Here is a 24,030-nt window from a genome sequence, read left to right as displayed (position 1 = left end):
TCCAACTTTTAAAAGGTGTGAATAAATATTCTTGAACCTGGACAACTGAAATAATGGGAGGGAAAAAGGGTGATGGTTATGAGAACCGGAAATAGGTGGATAAAATTTAGGATTGCAACCCAATAGACTTCACAACCAAATATCTATAAAGCAAATGAGCATGGTCAGAACTCTATTAGACATAAACACACTCATGCATGTACTCTACATGCGCTGGTGGCTCCCATGCACCAGCCATCACAGACACCGGAACTCCTGAGTTGAATAATGCACAGTCTATGACCCCCATAGAAGCTCATAATTTATTGGAAGAAAGTAAAAAACTAAATGGCAGATTGATCATGTAAATATCAATTAATAATATGACTTTTAATGGCAAGTGTTAATCTCTTGCTCTTATCTTGATTCGTTCCTCTTCTCTATGTGGAAAGAGGGTCCACCAAACGTTTTTCCTTGCACTACTGAATCTTCACTCAAATACACAAATTAAAAGATTAGGGTCCTGGCAGATCCCCCCCTGGGGGTGAGATGTCCTAAGCCGAGGCTCTCCCCTCCACTTTCCTTACCATCACCTAGTTTTTAGAGCCCCTGGGCTCTGTCCATAAGAGCTGCCGTTTTGCAGGGGGTATGCCTCATGGACAGAGTCAGAGAGAGGTATATCTGTGTGTTCCCCAGGCTCCTATTCTGAAAGATATGTGGAATAGTAGTGTTCCAGGCTGCACTTTCCCTGCCCTCATCTCAGTAAGGGGTTAGGAAGTTGAAGGGAATGGACTCTGGGCTCTTCACTTGCTTAAAACAGGTCAGTTTTCTCCAGTCACTAGGATACCACACAAGCCTGTCTTTAAGAAATGACTAGATATCCTAAAAGAATATTTGAAAATCACTGTGGCAAATGATAAAGAGTTTGAGGAAACAAACCTCTCTTTGCTTGAGATCAAGAGAGTACTGGAAGCTTCCCATTTTAGTTCACGATGTAGTCAGAGACACAGAATAAAAACCTGAGCTAAAGGGGAATAGAGAGGGAGTACGTGTAGACATCAGTATCTAAGGATGTATCAAACAGCAGGGAAAAGAAAGAATCAGGAGCAAAGTTAGCAACCAGTGGGGAGTAGGACTGTATTTAATCCTGAAGTAAGGGAGGGCTGATAGGCAGATAGGGCAAGAGGAGAACAGGATGAAGAAGCAGGTAGACCCATTGACAGGTAGAGTATGTTGGAGGCCCTGAAGCTTCGACGCTACACATATACCCTGTCTCCAGCTACTCCAAAGGATACACCTCTAGCCAAAAGCCACATTTGGGTCATCCTAAGATGTTCTCTGGCTCCAGAAATCAGAAGGAGATCAGATCTGAATATCTAAGTCTACCCCTCCCCGTATCTATCCTCGACCTTAACAGACTAACGTAGACCTACCTCCTGTTCTTCATGAGCAGACACGATGTGACAGGAGTACATTGGTCCATTTGAGTGGGACCTGTTCTTTAGAGCAGCAGTTATCAAATTTTATTGCATCAGACTCATCTGGGAAGCTTGTCAGAAACCCAGATTCCCTGGTTCTGTTCACAGAGAGATTCTGATTCAGTGGGCTTGGGATCTACATTTTTAACAAATTCTCCAAATGATTCTGACAAGGGCCTGCCTCTGGGGCCACACTTTGAGGACTGTCTCTCTGGAGAGACTGTGGTTTCCGTGCTAAAATCATTGACTAGACACTCCTCTGGGGAACGATGGTGCTGATAAACGCCAGGCCCCTGCTTCACACAGCCTTCTGTGCTTACTTTCATATGTGTTTTTCTCTCATATTCCGAGATCCGCCCATCTGCAGAGTCAAGAGCCTCCCAACCACAGAATCGCCTTTACATTGTTTGAGTAGGTATCATCAACAAGGCCAGGCAAAAAGGTCTCAGAAGGTCTTGATTTTCACCAGTCCCTGAGTAAAGGTCCTGTCCTTCCGTCTCTGTTTTCAACCCTTGGCAGCTATGTTACTACAAAACTTAATTTAGAATTTTACTCTCAAAACCAGACCTACAGACTTCGTTACAGCATTCACGGAAGCATGCCATAGAGCAAAGTGGAAAAACGCTTTCAATTCTCACTCTCTTGTTTCCAATTGACTATAAATTTGTGAAGAATTAAACAGTAGAGATGAAATCTGAGCTTATCTTGACACAGAGGTTAACTGCTTTGCAAAATGTGAAGGGGTAAAATAAGCCACTACTGTACTTTTTCTTGAAAGAGGAGGACGGATCTACCGGCTAAGATAAAATGAAATGATTTATATCTGCACATTATTCCCCTCCATTACCATAAAGGGGCAACAATGTACCTTAAGAGTCTTCGTCAGCCTTTCACACAGGTGGTATAAGTTGAAGAGGCCAGGAAAGGTGGTCCCCCTGTGACACCCACTGCTGTGAGCTCCTTCATTCCTTTTAACAAGCTACTACCTTTAGCATATTTCAGATGTGAGTCTATCAGTTATGCATAATTTAGTGTAAATTAACACTTAGCCTCTGATAAACTTTGAAAGATTAGAATTCCAGAATCCAGGAGGTTGCTTTCACCAGCAGTGCTCTCTCTGAGACTTATGCCAGGAAATCAAATGGCCTCTGTGCTCACTTGTCCAGTTTGTAAACTAAGTAGGAGTTGGGAGAGGATTTGCCACACTTGTCACCTGCCTCCCTCCCCAGAATGGGGGGAGATTCTTGCTCCAGTGAGAAGATTTGAGCAGGACCCACTTTCCAGTCTCTTGCACTCATTACTGCCATAAAAGATGTGGGTTTGTGCTTTAATTTTCTCATTCTCTCATTCAGATACTACTGAAAAACTGCCTTCTGGTTCAGCCTCTATTTACAAAGACTTGCACTCTTTGCTCTGAGCCTCAAACCTGGCTCCCAGGAAAGCCACCTACTGTCAGAAGATCTCCTTCCTTTACCTACCAGCACATGGGAGTAGAAGGCAGTACCTCTATATAAAGATGTGCCCTGTCAGATATGTGTCAACAGTGCTATAAACTTCTGCTAATATTATTAATAATTTATTTGAGGCCTAGAGCAGCTGTACTCAAAATATGGCCTGGGGGCCCCCAAACTCTTTCAAAAAGTCTCTGAGGTAAACTTTAAAATAATGCTAAACTATTGTCTATCTTTTTCATTCTCATTCTCTCACAAGTGTTCAGTAGAGTTTTCCAGAAGTAATAGGTTACATGACATGTGATATAGCAACGGATTGAATGAGGAAGCAGGTATGAGAATCCAGCTGTCCTCTATGAAGTCAGACATTAAAGAGATTTGCAAAAATACAAAACAATATCACATTTCTCACTACATTTTTGTTTTTCAAGATGTAGTTCCTTTCATTAAAAGTACGTAATTTATGTTTACATGCAATGTGTTTATTATTGTTATTTTAAATAAATTAGTAAACTTTTTTCAGTTTTAATTTTTAGTACGTAAATATTAATAGATATAACCCACATATACACAAGATCTTTGGGGTCCTCAATAATTTTTACAGGTACAAATGGGCCCCAAAAATATGAAACACCATACAAACCATGTTCCACACACTATGTTACTAAGGCAAATATTCTTATCCTTATTTTATAGAAAATGAAACTAAGACATAACAGAGTAACATAATTTGCCCAGAATCAAATCATCGGTCACCAAAACTCATTATTTCTCCTTGTGTTATCTCTCTTGCTGCCCTCATTAAAGCTGGCCTTGTGTTTGGCTTGCTTGTGAGTCTGAATATACAAACGCACAACGGGCAGACCATATATAAAAATAAAACTTTGACCCACAACCTGTAGCAACCTGCCAGGAAACGCCCCCCCTCATCTCCAATAAACAACTCAGAATGCCAGCCTGCTGTAAGTTAGACTTGCAGGAAGCCAGATTGTTATCTCTAGTGACAATCCAGGAAGCTAAATAATAATTTCTATAAACTATTGGCCCCAAAGGCTCAGAACTTCAGTAACAACCGACAGCTTCCTCTCTTTTTGTCCCCACTTCCAACTTAGGACCAATCAGAGAAAGCCAACTAATCAGACAGCCCTGGCCAATCAGAAAGAAGTCCCCCCCTTCTCGTGACCTCACCTACAACTTCCCCTGCCAACAGCCTCCAATCACTCAGGACATCACCTGAAGCCTTCCCTCTTCTCTCCTAGAAAGCTTTCCCATTCCTCTTCCTGCCTTTCAGTCTCTGCCAAAATACAATGGTGGCTGACTCCCTAGCCCTATCGAGTTCAGCATAAAGAGCCTTTGCTTTTCTCATTTGGTTGTTCTTCATTTATTTCCACACTTATTTCTGTGCCATTATCCTGTAAGTCGCTGAAAGACAGGAAGCTTAAAATTCCTTGGCTCTCTCACCTCCAGAGTCTAGCACTTTATACAGCACAGAGTGATCACTCATAAACGTCTGGTCATTTAAGAAAAATCCATCCTGGGGTCTGTTTGACTAAAACAGGGCAACTACCTGGCTATCCAGCTGTTCCCTCCACGCTGTCCAGCCTAGCGGGGTTATACCACACAAACCCCCATGTCACTGATTCCCAGACATTTGGGCTTCCGAGATCTAAATGATACTAATAATTGTGAAAATTTTCAATCTAAAATGAAACTAAGGGGTATAAAATGCATGTGTCCTCAGGAAAATAAAACTTAAGGACTGAGAGACTGATTTCTGATAAATGCCTGATTCACAGGAAAATGATAATATTGGAATTTTCTTAAATGATAAAGAAATGGTCAGGGGCTGCCTAATATCAACCCTGGGAAGTTTTGCTTACAGTTTCCAGAGGCATGAACAAGAAATGACCCAGGTAGGGTTGGTCTCACAAAATAAACTGAATTGAGCTTTGACTGTATGACTGGACTGCTTTTGACTGGTAGGGGAATTTTCAAAGCTGGTCTTTGTTTTCTATTTTAACAGATTCTAACTGAACCCTCCCCTCTTGCCCTTCCCTGCCCATAAAGAAACCCACCCCAAACCCTCAAAGGAGCCGGTGTCTGGCTAGAGTTGACATGTCCCAAAGTGCAATTCCTCTGCTATTCCTGAATAAACTCACCTGTTGAACAATGTTGAGTTTGCCTCAGTTTACCTCTGCATTCAGGTCAACATAATAAATAAATACAAATGGGCAACTGTCAGAGAACTGCCATATTTTCCCCATATCTCTCCTGAGAGGATTAGATAAAAGACCTGGGTTCACTGGTATTTTTATTTTCTATGCAGACCTTCACCCAGATTTGAGAGAAAACTAATTTCCTTATGAAGCAGACCTTAATGGCTATATATGTGTTCAAAGTGCTAACTCATTAGCAATATCTTGAGTGTTTGATAGAATTAACCAGTGAATGCGCATTGAAAAAGTTAGGAGGACCATGTGATCAGCCAAAACAAAACGAAAGTTGTGAAATGTACCATATTATTCAAATTATCAGGGGTATGAATATATGAAGAGCATACCATATAATATCTATGGTTCAAGTTCTCTAAAATGTGGATTTGGGATGTCTGCCTTCTTATTTGATAATTGAAAGGTTTTATATAGAAAATGTAAAACACTACCTTCTCCATTGTGCTAGATATATGCCTTCGCCTTTCCAGATGCCCTCTTTACCGAGTTCCATCCTACTCTGTGCTCCAGAGAGCTAACTTCTGTGAATTGCTAAAAGAGAGCTCCCTTGATGGTGGGCTCAGCCAATGAGAGACACAGGTAAAAGGTCAGGAGTCAGGAGGAATGAAACATCGGGACATTTGGCCCCTTGGCCAAATTCCCTTGGCCCCTTCCCTGCAGAGCCACTGACTTGCAGAAGCCTTGGTCTTCTGGAAGAACACAGGCCCCCTCCTACAGCTACAGCTACAGCTCCCTCCTGGTCCCCATATTCCCTTCAGTCCAAGGCACGGGAATGCTCTGAGGTCTGCACCATCCCTTCTTGCTTCCCTAAACCCTGCACATACCTTTGTAAAAATCATTAAACTCTCCTAAATCACCCGGTGCCTTTCTCCCCCAAACCCTGTTGATACTTTCACCCACTTCAATTCTTTTAAATTTTCTGTCTCTCTTGTACTTTTAGTTTATACACCAGAGTTTTGCATATGATGCTTTATAGACATTCTAGGATTGATTAAGTTGTTTTCAAAGACTGTAAACTTCTTGAAGGTAAAAACCGTGCCTTTCACTTCTCTGTATCCATCAAAGGGTTGGGTAAAGTGATTTCTGTCAACTGAAACTCACAGTTTGATGTTGCTGGTTGAGTTGTCACAGTGACCATGCTCAGGACTAGCAAAATTAATGTTCTGAGAGCAAAAGCAGGAGGGAAAAAAATTCATAGTACTGAAAATAAGTACTATCTAGCTTAGGAAATGCTGTGCTTCTTCCTTAAATCTGACTTGAGAAACAAATATGAAGTAATTAAATGTTTCATTTGTATTCAGATTTAAGCTGTGTTTATATAACGTCAGAACTGGTCAGTACAGTATCACTTTAAACAAATCAATAGAGAAATAATAATGAGTGACGGTGACACACATACAGCCCATATCTTATATCAGAAGCTGCCGGTATCACTGGGCAATATCCTGAGGAAATTATATCCCAGTATTTTAATAACAGCTCTCCATCCATGGATCTAATGATTTATAATTGTTTTGTTACAGGGCAGAACATCAATTTTACGAGCATTTAATAAACAGGCTTATGGGTTTGCCTTTCCTGGCAAACAGCAGTTGATGGCTCTATCTAAATGCACAGATGGCTCCAAAACACCAAGAAATACCTCAGCAACACAGCTGACTGCACTTGGGCAGATTAACACTTACCAGTGGCTGTTGAGAGGAACCCAGGGGTCCAGAAGATGTTTTATCTTGTCAGTATGCCAGTATATTTCATTACCATGTCAGGACACCAAAATAAAGTTCTTCATATAAATATCTGCCTACATTAGAACTGGCAATTTATGGCCCAAAAAGTATACGTTCAGTTCCAGAAAGGATGGAGTTAGGTAGATGAGGTCAATAGTATTGGTAAAAGCCCAAAGCAGGAGACTGAGAAAGAAAAATGACATACTATGTGTCAGGCACTATGCTGAGAACTTCATAAATATCATTTTATTTAATCTTTACAAAGAGATTATAAGCAAAGTCTTATTATTATTAGCCTCAGTTTATAGGTGGAAAAACTAAGGCACAGAGAAGTTAATTTGCCCAAGGTCACACACCCATAAGTCTTAGAACCAAGATTTAAACTCAGACAGCCTTGCTTTGGATTCCATTTTTAAGCACAAAACCACTATATGATATTGCCATCTTAGGGGAATTTAAATCCAAGTAAGTCTAGAATAGGCCTAAGGTCAAATTAATACCAATGTGTTCAGGCAGATTAAACATTTTAGTTGATACATTTGTGAAGATAACAATACAGTAGCAAAGGGAAGCATCTGTGAAGTCAAATTAGACTTTCCAGCACCCTTATACCAAAGCTCGTGCATATATATTTTTTTCACGATACCTTTTTTTTTAACATCTTTATTGGAGTGTAATTGGTTTACAATGGTGTGTTAGTTTCTGCTTTGTAACAAAGTGAATCAGCTATACATATACATATATCCCCAAATCTCCTCCCTCTTGCGTCTCCCTCCCATCCTCACTATCCCACCCCTCTAGATGGTCACAAAGCACCGAAAACTCGTGCATATTAACACAAAGATACTCTGAGCCACTTTGCTCTCAATTCAGCTAAGGACAAAGAATTTGATATACAAAACAATATAACAAAAGTAAAACATCAAAATGGGAGAAGAAAGCAACTAGAAACATGAAGGGGGACAGGGTGATATTAAAAATAGAAATATATAAGTAGATCTAAGACTACGGAAGATATCATCTGGTGACCGTTGAGTAGAGTGGTAATCCCCAAGGGACTCATACTGATAATCCTGAGAGTCAAGTCCAAGACAAGTTCACTTATCTTTCATGTTCTTAGTTTTGTGTAAGTAAATGCACAACACAGATTAGAAAGATTTTCATTAAAATATGTAATTTGTTTAAGATTTTGGCAATTTAAACATTCAATTATCTGGAACCTCACATATGCAGAACTCCCAGTCTCTGCTACCAAAGGTGGCATTCCCATTTTTAGAAGGTTTGAGAGCAGCAGTCTTAAGCCAGAAGTCCCTGTAGGAAGTAGGATGACAGGAGAATCATGAAAGACACCAATCTGGATAGAATATATTGTCATGATATATTTTTGGAAAAAATTTACTCTGTTGATTTTTGCCTACTTGCTGATCTATTTATTTTTTAATCAGAGAATTATAAAGTTCAAAGTTACTCTAAAAGAAGTAGAAAGAGCTCTGTGACTAGGAGGAAATTACTTAACCTCTCTGAGTCTTAGTTTCCTCAAATCTTTATAAGAGCTATATTAATACCAACATTTCAAGGTTGTAGTATTAAACATAAAATGTGCAAAGTGGATGGTCCAGCAATTATTCAAAAGTGGCGCTTCTAGAAAAAGGATGTTAAGAGAAAAGGCTCCAAGGCTAGGTGGCCCATACTCAGCTCTGGTAACTACTTGTTAGCTATGTGATCTTGGGCAAATTATCTCCACTCTCTGCGCCTCAAGTTTCCCTATCTGTGAACTGTAGATAAGAACAGCATCTATCTCATAGGTTTTTTATGAGGATTAGATGACTTAATACCTATAAACACATACAACAGTACCTGGAACATTAGCAATCATTGAATGTCAATTTTGGTTTTGTTTTAGTTGAGTCCATCCCCTTCCTTTTCAAGATGAGATAACTGATACCTAGAGAAGTGAAGACATTTGCCCCAGGAATCCAATCTCCTACCCCCAATACTCCCTATTCTCCATCCCACTGTCTCATCACACCTTTGCCTGCACATTCCCAGTGGACGTTCCTCTTTTGCACTAGTTGTAACTGCTTCACATCAGCCACATGTCCTTCATTCTCTACAGACATGCAGGTAAAATTTCCACAAATGCAGACGTGAATTGCTATGATGCTGATTGAAGATTAAACTTTAGGTTCCTTCCAAGGGGGTCCAGAAATGTGCTCGTCTGCTTTATGCTACTTTTGCAGAAGTAAGGTATTTTTGTATCTTGTTCCTTAAAGACGATTGCCAAACTCTAAAAGCTTCAGGCCCTAATAATCTAAATCCACACTTGCTCAAATGGAGGGCAAAACAAGATGAAAGTCAGGATTTGAAAAACAAACAGTAGGCAATAAATGCTCTATATAAAGCTATGGTGGAAAAAAATCAGAAAACAAAGACTTACTTTTGAAAAACTTTCACTCTTTCAGAGAGAGAGAAAGCTCCCTGTTTTTCAAATAGCTGGCTCCTTATCCTCTCTGTCTCAGCTCAGTTATCTCATACAAACCCACCTTGATCATCTAACAAAAATATTCTTTCCCTCTTCTGATACTGTTTAGCATTTATCAGATTTTTCTGATTATTTCTCCATAGCACTATCACAATATTTTTTTTTTCTGTTATCTACGTTCAACCTCAAATTCCTTCACTGTGTCTGGAACACAGTAAAAACTCAATAAATGTTGATCAAGTGAATGAATGAATGAATAATTCCTTTTCACTCATCAGTTCTTGGCTCAGATATAGATGCTCTCAGGAAGCCTTACTAGAGTCCTCAAGACCGAGTTAGGCAACTTTTCTGTGTGTTCTGTGCCCCCTACCTCCTGGGAATTTATTATAGAAGATGAATTCTCTCTTCTCTCATCTACTGCCCCATCAGATGGTTGGCTCCTAATGGCCAACCCTGTGCATCCTTCACTATTGCATCCCAGCACTTAGCACAGTGCCTGGTACATAGTAGGCACCCAACAAATATCTGGTTTGATTAAATTACTTGATTGGGTACAAAAGTCTGAAGGTTGGTACACTGTTTACAAAAGAAGAAAGCTAACATTTATTGTTAGTTTTGCACCTAGTATTGAACTAGGTATAAGTATTTATTATAGCAAATACTTAGCAGCTAAGGGGTAGGTGTTATCTTCTCTTGTTTCACAAATAAGTAAATGGAGACATAGGGAAGGTCACATAGCTAGTGAGATCATGGTCAGTATTTGAGCCACAGAGTCCCCGCCTGTGCCACTGAGCCACTCTGCCCCTTGGTGGCAAAACACTTACTGATCCGTGGGGTGATCTTTTCTTGCATGTTTGTTTTTATGTCTTCCTACATGGCTGGTAAGCTCTATTAGGCCAGGAACAAGGTCTGTACCATCCTTTGTATTTTTTCAATTCTCAGAAGAGTGGTTTAAACACAGCAGGATGCAGGAGTCACCGCTTCCAGCTGTCTGACTAGGTGAATGTTTTCATGCATCTTGACATTTTGCACACAGTATCAACTTCTTGTCAGGAGTGAAACTAAATCTTGCCTTTCTCAATATCCCAGGAAAAGCAGATGCTAAGTTAGAAGAAATGTGATGGGAAGAAAAGACCATATAAATGACAGCACCAGGAACGGTCTTAGCAGCTGTCACTGGCTTCTGTGGTTCTCTTAAGGATTCTCCTGGGCAGAAAATGTTGGTTCCTTATCCACAGACTAGAGGGTTGAACACCATCCTGAAATCAATGGGCAGAGTGACTAGGCTAAGTGAGCACCAAATGCAAAGATTACAGTCAGAACTATTTTCCTGCAGGTATTCATTCCATTTACTCAGATGCTTCTTTCCAAATACTCTTCTTTCTATGCACACTCCCCAGCGGTGGAAACAGGCATTCCAGAAATGTGCAAGAAGTGAATGGAATATGTTCCAGTCTCTCCTATTGTGAAGATCTATGTGTTTTAAACACAAAACAGATAATGCACAACGTGTTCATGCTAGCAGATAGTAAATTTCAAGCAAAATAACTGATTCCTTTCTGTACCTATAAATAATTTCTTGGAACAGGTAAAAAGGGAATACAGAAAGTTGTCAAGCAATTACTTCGTGTGGAAAGGGTACTTGCTGGGATTAAGATATGTAGGATTACAGGGAGTTGGAGACAAGATGGAGAAGTAGAAGGACTTGAGCTCACCTCCTCTCACGAAAACACCAAAATCACAACTAACAGCTGAACAGCCGTCAACAAAAAAGACTTGAACTTAACAAAAGCAATATCCTCCATCCAAAGGCAAAGAAGAAGCCACAACAAGATGGAAGAAGGGGCGCATTCGCAATAAAATCAAATCCCATACCCTCCAGGTGGGCAACCCACAAACTGGAAGATAATTATATTGCAGAGGCTCTCCCACGGGAGTGAGAGTTCTGAGCCCCAGATGTGGCTCTTCAGCCTGGAGGTGTGGCATCAGGAGGAGAAGTCCCCAGAATTTGGCTTTGAAGGCCAGTGGGGCTTGATTGCAGGAACCCCACGGGACTGGGGGAAACAGAAACTTCACACTTGGAGTGTGCACACAAGGTATCGTGCACACCAGGACCCAGAAAAAGAGCAGTGACTTCATAGGAGCCTGGGCCAGACCAACCTGCAGGTCTTGGAGGGTCTGCTAGGGAGGTAGGGGGCAGCTGTGGCTCCCTATGGGGACAAGGACACTGGTGACAGAGGTACTAGGGAGTACTCATTGGCATATTTGAGGCTGCCATTTTGACACAAAGACCTGGCACCACCCAACAGCCTGTAGCTCCAGTGTTGGGATGCCTCAGGCCAAACAACCAACAGGGCAGGAACAAAGCCCCACCCATAAGCAGGCAGGCTGCCTAAAATCTTCCTGAGCCCCCAGCCACCTCTAAACACACCTCTTGATACGGCCTTGCCCACCAAAGGGACAAGACCCAGCTCCACCCACCAGTGGGCAGGCACCAGTCCCTCCCACAAGGAAGCCTGTACAAACCTCTTAGACCAGTCTCACCCACGAGGGGCCACACAACAGAAGCAAGAGGAACTACAACCCTGTAGCCTGCAAAACAGAAACTGCAATCACAGAAAGTTAGACAAAATGAGATGGCAGAGGAATATGTTCCAGACAAAGGAACAAGATAAAACCCCAGAAGAACAACTAAGTGAAGTGGAGACAGGCAATCTACTTGAAAAAGAATTTAGAGTAATGATAGTTAAGTTGATCCAAGATCTAGGAAAAAGAATGGAGGCACAGACCAAGAAGATACAGGAAATGTTTAACAAAGAGCTAGATGATATAAAATACAAACAAACAGAGATGAACAATACAATAACTGAAATGAAAAGTACACTAGAAGGAATCAATAGCAGAATAAATGAGGCAAAAGAAGGAATAAGTGAGCTGGAAGACAGAATGGTAGAAATCAATGCCACAGAAGAGAATAAAGAAAAAAGAATGAAAAGAAATAAGAACAGTTTAAGAAACCTCTGGAATGTTAAACATGTGAACATTCACATTATAGGGATCACAGAGGGAGAAAAGAGAGAGAAAAGGTCTGATAAAATATTTGAAGAGATAATAGTGCAAAGCTTCCCTAACATGAGAAAGGAAACACTCACTCAAGTCCAGGAAGAGCAGAGAGTCACATACAGGATAAACCCAAGGAGGAACACACTTGAGACACATATTAATCAAACTGACAAAAATTAAAGACAAAGAGAAAATATCAAAAGCAACAAGGGAAAAGCCACAAACAACATAGAAGGGAATCCCCAGAAGGTTATCAGCTAATTTTTCAGCAGAAACTCTGCAGGCCAGAAGGGAGTGGCATTATATATTTAAAGTGATGAAAGGGAAAGACCTAGAACCAAGAATATTCTACCCAGCAAGGCTCTCATTCAGATTCAATGGAGAAATCAGAAGCTTTACAGATAAACAAAAGCTAAGAGACCTCAGCACCACCAAACCACCTTTACAACAAATGCTAAAGGAACTTCTCTAGGCAGAAAAGAAAAAGACACAACAAGAAACAAGAAATTTACAAATGGGAAAGCTGACCAGTAAAAGCAAACATACAGTAAAGGTAGGAAATCATCCACACAGAAATATGATATCAAAATCAGCAATCATGAGGAGAGTACAAATGCAGGATATTGGAAAAGTATTTGAAATTAAAAGACCAGCAACTTAAAACAGTCTCGTGTATACATATAGTCTACTATATCAAATCCTCATGGTTACCACAAAGTGAAAATCTACAACAGATACACACAGCAAAAGAAAAAGGAATCCAAACACAACACTAAAGTTAGTCATCTAATCACAAGAGAAGAGAACAAAAGCCGAAGGGAAGAAGAAATGACCTACAAAAACAAATCCAAAACAATTAACAAAATGGCAATAAGAACAAACATATCATTAATTACCTTAAATGTAACCAGATTAAATGCTCCAATCAAAAGACATAGACTGGCTAAAGGGATATAAAAACATGACCTGTATATATGTTGTCTACAAGAGACCCACTTCAGATCTAGGGACACATACAAATAGAAATCAAAAGAAAGCTGGAGTAGTGATACTCATATCAGACAAAATAGACTTGAAAATAAAGGCTGTTACAAGAGACAAAGAAGGACACTACATAATGATCAACGGATCAAAGAAGATACAACAATTGTAAATATACATGCATCCGAGGGGTGGTGGTGTGATGAATTTGGAGTTTGGGACTGATATATATACACTAATATGTATAAAATGGATAACTAATAAGAACCTGCTGTATAAAAAAATAAAATAAAATTCAAAAATTCAAAAAAAAAAAAAATATATATATATATATATGCACCCAACATAAAAGCAACTCAATATATAAGGTAAATGCTAACAGCCATAAAAGGAGAAATCAACAGTAACACAATAATAGTGGGGGATTTTAACACTCCACTTATATCAATGAACAGACCATCAAGAAAGAAAATCAATAAGGAAACATGACACATTAGATCAGGTGGCCTTAATTGACATTTATAGAGTATTCCATCCAAAAGCAGCAGAATACACATTCTTCTCAAGTGCACATAGAACATTCTCCAGGATAGATCACATCTTGGGCCACAAAGCAAGGCTCAGCAAGTTTAAGAAACCTGAAATCATCCCAAGCATCTTTTCCAACCACAATGCTATGAGATTAGAAATCAAATATAAGAAAAAAAATTGTAAAAAACACAAACATGTGGAGGCTAAACAATAGGCTACTAAACAGCCAATGGATCACTGAAGAAATCAAAAAGGAAAGTAAAAAAAAACCTAGACATAAATGAAATGAAAACATGATGATTCAAAACCTATCAGATGCAGCAAAAGCAGTTCTAAGAGGGAAGTTTTTAGCAGTACAATCATACCTCAGGAAACAAGAAAAATCTCAAATAAACAACCTAACCCTATACCTAAAGCAACTAAAGAGAGAAGAGCAAATAAAACCCAAAGTTAGTAGAAGGAAAGAAATCATACAGATCAGGGCAGAAATAAATGAAAGAGAGATGAAGAAAACAATAGAAAAGATCAATGAAACCAAAAGTGACATTGAAACTGTGATTTAAAAACTCCCAACAAACAAAAGTCCAAGACCTGATGGTTTCCCAGGCGAATTCTATCAAACATTTAGAGAAGAACTAACACCTGTCCTTCTGAAACTCTTCCAAAAAATTGCAGAGGAAGGAACGTACCGCAAAAAAAAAAAAAAAGAAAGAAAGAAACAAGAAAAATCTCAAAAAACAATCTAACCTTACACCAAAAGGAACTAGAGAAAGAAGAACCAACAAAACCCAAGTTAGTAGAAGGAAAGAAATCATACAGATCAGGGCAGAAATAAATGAAAGAGAGATGAAGAAAACAATAGAAAAGATCAATGAAACTAAAAGCTGGTCCTTTGAAAAGATAAATGAAATTGATAAACCTCTAGCCCGACTCATCAAGAAAAAGAAAGAGAGGGCTCAAATCAACAGAATTAGAAATGACAAAGGAAAAGTTACAATGGACACCATAGAAATACAAAGGATCATAAGAGACTACTACAAGCAATTATATGCCAATAAAATGTACAACCTAGAAGAAAATGACAAATCCTTAGAAAGGTACAATCTCCCAAGACTGAACCAGCAAGAAATAGAAAATATGAACAGACTAATCACAAGTACTGACATTGAAACTGTGATTTAAAAACTCCCAACAAACAAAAGTCCAAGACCTGATGGTTTCCCAGGCGAATTCTATCAAACATTTAGAGAAGAACTAACACCTGTCCTTCTGAAACTCTTCCAAAAAATTGCAGAGGAAGGAACACTCCCACACTCATTCTATGAGGTCACCATCACCCTGATACCAAAACCAGACAAAGATACCACAAAAAAAGAAAATTACAAACCAATATCATTGATGAACATAGACTCCAAAATCCTCAACAAAATACTAGCAAACTGAATCCAACAATATATTAAAAGGATCATATACCATGATCAAGTGGGATTCACCCCAGGGATGCAAGGATTCTTCAATATCCGCACATCAATCAGTGTGATACACTGCATCAACTAATTGAAGAGTAAAAATCATATGGTCATCTCAATAGATGCAGAAAAAGCTTTTACAATAATACAAAGGATCATAAGAGACTACTACAAGCAATTATATGCCAATAAAATGTACAACCTAGAAGAAAATGACAAATCCTTAGAAAGGTACAATCTCCCAAGACTGAACCAGCAAGAAATAGAAAATATGAACAGACTAATCACAAGTACTGACATTGAAACTGTGATTTAAAAACTCCCAACAAACAAAAGTCCAAGACCTGATGGTTTCCCAGGCGAATTCTATCAAACATTTAGAGAAGAACTAACACCTGTCCTTCTGAAACTCTTCCAAAAAATTGCAGAGGAAGGAACACTCCCACACTCATTCTATGAGGTCAGCATCACCCTGATACCAAAACCAGACAAAGATACCACAAAAAAAGAAAATTACAAACCAATATCATTGATGAACATAGACTCCAAAATCCTCAACAAAATACTAGCAAACTGAATCCAACAATATATTAAAAGGATCATATACCATGATCAAGTGGGATTCACCCCAGGGATGCAAGGATTCTTCAATATCCGCACATCAATCAGTGTGATACACTGCATCAACTAATTGAAGAGTAAAAATCATATGGTCATCTCAATAGATGCAGAAAAAGCTTTTACAATATTCAACACCCAATTATAATAAAAACTCTCCAGAAAGTGGCAGAGAGGGAGGTTACCTCAACAAAATAAAGGCCATATATGACAAACCCACAGCTAACATCATTCTCAATGGTGAAAAACTGAAAGCATTTCCACTAAGATCAGGAACAAGACAAGGCTGTCCACTCTCGCCATTTTTATTCAACGTAGTTTTGGAAGTCCTAGCCACAGCTATCAGAGAATAAAAAGAAATAAAAGGAATCCAAACTGGAAAAGAAGAAGTAAGATTGTCACTGTTTTGCAGATGACATGACACTATACATAAAAAGTCCTAAAGATGTTACCAGAAAACTACTAGAGCTCAACAATGAATTTGGTAAAGTTGCAGGATACAAAAGTAATACACACAAATCTGTTGCATTTCTATACACTAACAATGAAAGATCAGAAAGAGAAACTAAGGGAACAATCCCATTTACCATCACATCAAAAACAATAAAATACCTAGGAATAAACCTACCTAAGGAGGCAAAAGACCTACACTCCAAAAACTGTAAGATGCTAATGAAAGGAATCAAAAATGACACAAACAGATGGAAAGATATACCATGCTCTTGGATTGGAAGAATCATTATTGTCAAAATGACTATGCCACTGAAGGCAACATACAGATTCAATGCAATCCCAAATTACCAATGGCAATTTTTATAGAACTAGATCAAAAATCTTAAAATGTGTATGGAGACACAAAAGACCCTGAATAACCAAAGCAATCTTCAGAAAGAAAAACAGAGCAGGAAGAATCAGGCTCCCTGCCTTCAGACTATCTATAAAGCTACAGTAATCAAAACAGTATAACACTGGCACAAAAACAGAAATATAGATCAATGGAACAGGATAGAAAGCCCAGAAATAAATGCACACACCTATGGTTAATTGATCTACAACAAAGGAGGCAAGACTATACAATGGAGAAAAGACAGTGTCTTCAATAAATGGTTCTGGGAAAACTGGACAGCTACATGTAAAAAAATGAAAGTAGAACATTCTTTAATGCCATACACAAAAATAAACTCAAAATGGATTAAAGACCTAAATGTAAGACTGGATACTATAAAACTCCTAGAGGAAAACATAGGAAGAACACTCTTTGACATAAATCAAAGCAAAATCTTTTTAAATTTGTCTCCTAAGTAATGGAAATAAAAACAAAAATAAACAAATCTGACCTAATTAAACTCAAAAGCTTTTACATAGCAAAGGAAAGCATAAACAAAACAAAGAGAAGCCACAGAATGGGAGAAAATATTTGCAAATGAAGTGAATAACAAGGAATTAATCTCCAAAATTTACAAACAGCTCATATGGCTCAATATCAAAAAACAAACAACCCAATCAAAAAATGGGCAGAAATTTTAAATAGCCATTCTCCAAAGAAGACATACAGTTGGCCAAGAGGCACATGAAAAGATGCTCAACATCGCTAAGTATTAGAAAAAATGCAAATCAACACTACAATGAGGTATCATCTCACACCAGTCAGAATGGCCATCATCAAAAAGTCTACAAGCAACAAATGCTGGAGAGGGTGTGGAGAAAAGCGAACCCTCCTGCACTGCTGGTGGGAATATGAACTGGTACAACCACTATGGAGAACAGTATGGAGGTTCCTTAAAAAATTAAAAATAGGGGCTTCCCTGGTGGCGCAGTGGTTGCGTGTCCGCCTGCCGATGCAGGGGAACCGGGTTCGCGCCCCGGTCTGGGAGGATCCCACGTGCCGCGGAGCGGCTGGGCCCGTGAGCCATGGCCGCTGGGCCTGCGCGTCCGGAGCCTGTGCCCTGCAACGGGAAAGGCCACAGCAGAGGAAGGCCCGCATACCACAAAAAAAAAAAAAAAAAAAATTAAAAATAGAGCTACCATATGACCCAGCAATCCTACTCCTCGGAATATATCCGAAGAAAACCATAATTTAAAAAGATACATGCATCCCAATTAGTTCATTGCCACACTAATTACCATAGCCAAGGCATGGAATCAACCTAAATGTCCATCAATGGATGAATGGATAAAGAAGATGTGGTACATATATACAATGGAATATTACTCAGCCATTAAAAGGAATGAAATAATGCCATTTGCAGCAACATGGATGGACCTGGAGCTTATCATACTAAGTGAAGAATGTCAGACAGAGAAAGATCAATATCCTATGATATCACTTATATGTGGAATCTAAAAAAAATGATACAAATGAACTTATTTACAAAACGGAAACAGACTCACAGACTTAGAAAACAAACTTAAGGTTACCTAAGGGGTAAGGTGTGGGGAAGGGGAGGAATAAATTAGGAGTTTTGGATTAACATACACACACTACTATATATAAAATAATCAACAAGGACCTATTGTAGAGCACAAGGAACTCTACTCAATATTCTGTAATAACCTAAATGTGAAAAGAATCTAAAAAAGAATAGATATATGTATATGTATAACTGAACCACTTTGCTGTACACCTGAAACTAACACAACATTGTAAATCAACTATATTCCAATATAAAATAAAAATTATTAATAAAAAAGATATGTAGGTTTACAGATTGGATCCCCTGAAGATCTCTGACAGATCACTTGGCCTCCTTTTACCTCATTTACAAGTGTGGTCAAGTACATGGGCTTTGATTTCAATCCCCTGGTTCAAATCTTGCTTCTGACATATCCTAGCTAGGACCTTGGGCAAATCCCTTTAATTTTCTGATTCTCTGTTTCCTCATCTATAAAATAGGGCTAATAATACCACCTTCCTTCATGGGGTTTGGCAAAAAATAGATTCTAAAAATGCATATAAACATAAAATGCTTATTTTATGGGTCAACACTGGGTTCATTAAGTGATGCTGTTATCAGTTGTATCATCAAATGAGGGCTTGGGCTAGAAAATCTGAAAGATCTTTTCCTGACCCCAATGTTTGAGGTCTCTAAATACTGAGACCCAGAAATGCACTGAGTATGCGGTGAGAATGGTTGAAATCATAAGCATTTGTCAGAGTGGAATCAATGACAGAAGCCACCCCTGGGACTCTAAGAACCTGCCTTTTGTATTAAGCATGTCTTTTACTTTCTGTATTCAGATGCTTTGACAGCTGGGGCCTTATGGATCCTGGAGGGACTGCCCTACCCAGAGTTAGTCAATTCTTAAAGACACTAAACTCACTGAAGCTCACTTGTCAAATGCAAACCACTAATACAGAGCTCACAGGGCTTGCTCCATCTTGGGCTCTTACACTATGAGCCACTATCCACCTGCCCTAATTACCCCAGGCACCTGACAACTTAGGGAAGTCTCTATGCCCCAGGGCCTGCTGCAGGGATTCAAAGTAGCCAGTCCTAAACCTGTTTACCCTGCCTGGCCCATGCCTTATACAGAAACCACAATAGAGGCTCTTGTCACATTCCTCCCGCCCCTCCTTCCGCCTCCTGACCCATGCAGGGGATTCCCCTCACTCCAAGTGCCCCCCCCCCCAACCCCTTCCCAAGCCCATGTGTCTTTCTCTTAAAAATCTGTGAGCATAACGAACTACTATTTCAATGGCAGTTGTCTCCTGACCTGTGGGCCTCGCCACACCTAAATAACAATAACACCTATATTTTAAAATACCGTCTTCCTCCAGGACTGGGCTGGGGAAGCAGGGCTTGTATTCTCTCAGTTTACTCATCCATCTCCTGCATAAGACTGTGATATAGCTACCGCCTATGTATAGGGTTGCTGTATGGGAATCAGAATTCCCTTTGCTTGCGTGTAGACCAGAAGCACATGCTTGACAGCAGATGACACCTTTGTGAAAAAGAAAAGGCACCCCTTCCTGGAACTGAGCACAGCTTAGCATGTGGCGCTCTGGCTGGAGAAAAGCCCCACTTGACCCCTGGTTGGTGTCTTTGTCCAGTGCACAACATGCGCATCTGTATGCGGCAGCCCTGACCTCTGAACACACTGAGGACGTTTCTTATTAACTCAGGCTGGCCCTGGCTCAGAAATGAAGGTGGGAAGGAGAGGGGGAAAGGGGAAGGAGGGAGAGAAAAGACAAGGAGTGGTGAAGGGTGAGGGTGGGAAAAAGAGAATGCAAAAATGATAAAATGCTAGTTCTAATTCCTAAGGAAACAGTGATCTCCTCTGCCAACCTGCCCTCTGCTCACTTTAAACCTATATTCTCTAATTAAACTACAAATTTTTCAAGCTGAGTCTTTCATTAGTTAGAGTCAACCTTGATTTTTGGACTTGAACAATGTAGATCCAACTGAAAAAGGAGACTCATGTGCTGTCTTTCTTTCTTTTTTTTTTAATATCTTTATTGGAGTATAATTGCTTTACAATGGTGTGTTAGTTTCTGCTTTATAACAAAGTGAATCAGCTATACATATACATATGTTCCCATATCTCTTCCCTCTTGCGTCTCCCTCCCTCCCATCCTCCCTATCCCACCCCTCTAGGTGGTCACAAAGCACTGAGTTGATCTCCCTGTGCTATGCGGCTGCTTCCCACTAGCTATCTATTTTACGTTTGGTAGTGTATATATGTCCATGCCACTCTCTCGCTTTGTCCCAGCTTACCCTTACCCATCCCCGTGTCCTCAAGTCCATGCTCTTGTAGGTCTGTGTCTTTATTCCCAAGTCTTTATTCCCGTCTTGCCCCTAGGTTCTTCATGACCTTTTTTTTTTTTTTTTTTTTTAGATTCCATATATATGCGTTAGCATACAGTATTTGTTTTTCTCTTTCTGACTTACTTCAGTCTGTCCATGTGCTTTCTTTACACAAAGGAAGTTGCCTTTTATTCAGGGGAACCACACTGTCAAACCTGGCTCTCTACACAGTCTAGTTTCAAGAATTACCGGCACTCTTCACTTTACAGACTGCTATAGGCCTCATAGTTCATATAGTAGTAATCTAGATACTGAAAATAAATACAGTACTAAGATCTTCTTAGTAATGGATGCTATATTATTTTTCAATCTTCTTATTGGGAGGAAATCCACTCTACATAGCCTTTCCCAAAGCTAAACTACTTTTAAATTAGAAGCAAAATATTACAGACTCCAGCTGTGAAATATTTTTCTCTAAGTGAAAAACCCATGCTAGATTTTTCTCCAATATATTCTTAACAGCATTAGACACAGAAAATGAAAGAACCACCTCTAATACTTGAAACCTCAAAATTTTTGACTTGAGAATCATAAAAATGATAATAAAATAAAAGTGCAATAAGAAATGTTAATGTAGTGAAGGACGGAGGGGTTCATAAATACACTAAAGGAAAATAAGGATTGTAACTAAGTACAAATGAACAATGTTATTTCTCTAGACAAGTTTATTCCAAGGCAGTAGTGAACTTTCACAGAGAGGAGGCGTAACACAGCCAGAAAGAAATGTCAATGTTTGTAGTAGCCATTAAAAGCTTTCTTTAAACGTGGACTGTTAAAAATCCAGTAATCCAGTTTGTGGTCTCAGAAACTTCCCCCACAGCACATGCAAAAAGTAAACCATCAAGGAGAAAAACCGGGCGGTCTTCCCACCCAGGTTCTTTCTTCCTGACCTTTTAGAAATACTACTTGAAATCTGGCTTCAAGTTTGATGTTCCTGTGCCTGATGGCAACACTGGCAACCAGGAATGAGATTTATCCCAATTGTCATAACACAGCACTTACCTTGAGAGTGAACTTGGTGTACTAGCAACTGGACTGGCTTAGCTAGCAGGAGACCTGGATTTTAGACTCTACTCTGGCACTAACTGTAAGGTAAGGTCAAATCACTTAGCCCACTATATATCTTCATTTCTTAACCTGGAAACAGTTCTACTTACGGGCAGTTTAAAATAGAGTCATCAGAGTCATGTTAATATCTGTAGCCTGTCTTGGTAAAGGTAAAAATGCATTGGACTAATCCATGACAGTTTTCATTACTATGAAACGATTTTGCTTCTCTTCCTTTGAAATATATAATAGTGTGATAGACCAAGGAATACATATTTGGTCTTCCTCCTGGTTCCTGACAAAGAGCTTCTACAGCCCTTGGAATTTCCTAAGAGATGGGGGGAAAAGGATCATCTTTTGTTATTCATAATAAGCCCCTTTCAGCCATACCAGAGTTCATGCTAATGAGGTGACTCTTGGTTAGCCCCTAGATAGCTTCAAAATGGGGGCTGATTACAACATCGTAAATCAACTATACTCCAGTATAAAATAAAATTAAAAAAAAGAATAGGGAATGATTGTTAGAAGAACAAACCATGTGATCAAAAGGTTGGAACTTTCAGCCCTACCCCCGACCTCTGGGAGGGGAGAGGGGCTGATGACTGAGTTAATCACCAATGGCCAAGGATTTCATCAATCATGCCTATGTAATGGGAGCTCCATAAACATCCGAAAGGATGAGGTTTGGAGAGCTTTGGGGTTGGTGAATATATCACAGTGCTGGGAGGGTGACACCACAGAGACTACATGGAAGCTGCTCCAACCCATCCCCACAATAATTTGCCCTACGCTTCCCTTCTGTCTGGTTGTTCCTGAGTTGTATCCCTTATAATAAACCGGTAATAGTAAGTAAACTCTTCCTGAATTCTGTGAGCTCTTCTAGCAGCTTATCAACCCTGAGGGGTGGGACTGTGGGACCTGCGAGTTTATAGCCTGTAGGTCAAAAGCACAGGGCACCCAGATTTGTGATTGGTATCTGAAGTGGGGTGGGGAGAGGAGGGATAGGCTTATGGAACTGAGCCCTTTACCTGTGGGATCTGTGCTAACTCTGGGTAGTTACTGTCAACATCGTATTAAATTACAGGACACCCAGTTGGTGTCTGCATAGCAATGAAGAATTGCTTGGTCTGGAAAACCCTGGCATTTGGTGTCAGAAGTGTTGCGAGTAGAAACAGATCATATTATAGGCTAAGATAGCTGTGGATACCTTAATGAATTCGTTACACATTAATATAAGTGCATAAAGATACTATAAGCTGGAAAAAACAGTTCACGTTCGGTTATTTAAATACGAGACGGCAAACCATCAGTGCCAGATACAGTCCCAAATAAATAAATTTGTTTAAGTCATAAACAATAAAAGCTGTACACAACTAAATATTTTCTAGTATACTTACATTATGGCATAAAGCAAGAACGCCTAGAATTATTGTAGGAATGTCTAGACTTAGGCAAACCACCCTGTTGCTCCCTATCCTGTCTCCCGCTGCATGACTCAATTCATCGGGATGGATGGTCAGACTCTTTTAAAAACATCTTCTTCAGCATCCCAGGATACATTGCCTAAGATCACCATCTTCACAAAAGCACCACCATATTCAAGAAGACTTCTTAATTAGGACAGCATGGTGAAGGGGAACAAGCCAAAGCATTAGAATCTGATAGACCTAGCCTGGAACCAGCCTCTTGCCACATATGACCCTGGACGAGCTATTTAATGTGTCTGATTTTCAGGTTTCTCGGATAAAATAGGAATAATAATAAATACAAAGCTGGGTTGTTGTGGAAATTAGAAATAAGGTATAGGTGATGCTTGGCATAGTTCTATGTTCAATAAATGTTAGCTACATATAATATTTACACAATTTGATATTTGCTTATAGACATACATATATAGTTACTCCGTGAGTATTCATTTCTTTCTCCAACTATACTACAAGTTCAATGAGCACAAAATCTTTGCAGAGTACTGCTTTTGAATGGTTCACAATACTGTAGACCAGTTGGTATATGGTAGGGTAAAATCCATTTTCATACCCCTAGAATCACAGGTGCATTAATAGCTCCCAATATCCCTAAGAGGAAGAAATAAGATTGTTTTGATTGCAAAGGAAACAGTGGCCATCAGACTACCGTTGTGACTGAGGAGGGTCTGGGTGAAGGGTTCC

The 24,030-nt window shown here is 39.5% G+C and overlaps 1 protein-coding gene across 1 annotated transcript in view; it reads right to left on the bottom strand.

The window, feature by feature from the left end:
• Positions 1-24,030, bottom strand: part of RAB3C (RAB3C, member RAS oncogene family) — a 300,910-nt gene that overhangs the window by 245,175 nt on the left and 31,705 nt on the right. The gene's annotated exons all lie outside the window — the stretch shown is intronic.

Source organism: Physeter macrocephalus, chromosome 8 (assembly GCF_002837175.3).
Source record: "Physeter macrocephalus isolate SW-GA chromosome 8, ASM283717v5, whole genome shotgun sequence".
Taxonomy (NCBI): Eukaryota; Metazoa; Chordata; class Mammalia; order Artiodactyla; family Physeteridae; genus Physeter; species Physeter macrocephalus.
This window is presented reverse-complemented; position numbering and strand designations above follow the sequence as displayed.